The sequence below is a fragment of the Sapajus apella genome, unplaced genomic scaffold, assembly GCF_009761245.1.
Source record: "Sapajus apella isolate SASKATOON/1434 unplaced genomic scaffold, GSC_monkey_1.0 scaffold85, whole genome shotgun sequence".
Classification (NCBI taxonomy): domain Eukaryota; kingdom Metazoa; phylum Chordata; class Mammalia; order Primates; family Cebidae; genus Sapajus; species Sapajus apella.
In genome coordinates, this window is record NW_022437025.1 from 1369077 (window position 1) to 1370289 (window position 1213).

The 1213-nt window shown below is 56.1% G+C and overlaps 1 pseudogene; it reads left to right on the forward strand.

Annotated features, from left to right (window-relative positions):
• Positions 1 to 680: 680 nt before the first annotated feature.
• On the forward strand, positions 681 to 1048 carry LOC116533919 (annotated as a pseudogene).
• Positions 1049 to 1213: the final 165 nt, after the last annotated feature.

Here is a 1213-nt window from a genome sequence, read left to right on the forward strand (position 1 = left end):
CCCCACCTGCCCACCCCCACCCACCACACCCCCACCTGCCAAACCCATGCCTACCCACCCCCACCTGCCACACCCCCACCCACCACATCCCCACCTGCCCACCCTGCCACCTGGAAAAGGGATGGCTGCCAGTGAGGGTGGGCAGGGAGCCATCCCTTTTCCAGGTGGCAGGGTGGAATGACAGGAGATGAGAGCCTGCCCTGCAGTGGGTAGAGAAGGGCCAGAAGGAGGCCACCACCAGGGTGGAGGTCTGGGTGGGTAGGGGAGGCTGGAAGGGCAAGGGTTGGTGATGGCATCCTCTTGCGCACTGGCCAGTAAAGTGGGCTGCTCAGGATTGTGGACCCACCCTGCCCTCACCCTGGATCAGCAGCACCTGCTGCTGCCAACTCTGCCCACCCTGGACTATGGCAGGGACTCCCAAGTGCTCTCACACCTCCCCGGCCTTCCTCCTGGTCTCCTCTGGGTGGGAGCCAGCCTCAGACAGCCGGACAGGGTCGAGTGAGCTTCAGCAGACCTCCAGCCCCGACCCAGGAGCGCAGGCCTGACCAACAAGGCTAGGACTCTCCACCCAGTGACTCCAGGTGGCCGAGTGCCCCACTCCCTGGCACCACAGGACCTTACACCATAGCTGCATTTTCTCCTATTATTTAAAAATAGTGTCTCGCGTCTCTCTGAGCAAGATGGCGGAGAAGCTGGAGTCTGCATTGCAGCTCAAGTGCTGCTGGAGGTGAAGGACTTACGGAGGTCTCCCCAGAAACAGCCACCCCGGAGCCCCCTTCTTCCGCTACAGTTTCCCTGGGAACAGAGGAAACTGCTGGCGGCACCAAGAAAAAAATTAACATTTTGCTGAAGGCTGTGGGAGATACTCCCATTAGGAAAATGAAGAAGTGGGCAGTACAGCGAACACAAACCATCCAAGGACTGACTCATGGACTTCATCAACAAGTTTCTTAAACCTGTGGCCTCAGAATAGTGTTTATGTGAATTAGTCCTTTGCTCCTTCCCCAGACAAAGAAGTTGGAACTCTCTGTGAGTGTTTTGGCAGTGATGGTAACTCTGAGTGTTTTGGCAATGATGGTAACTCTGTGTTTTGGCAGTGATGGTAACTCTCTGTGAGTGTTTTGGCAGTGTTGGTAACTCTCTGAGTGTTTTGGCAGTGATGGTAACTCTGTGAGTGTTTTGGCAGTGATGGTAACTCTCTGAGTGTTTTGGC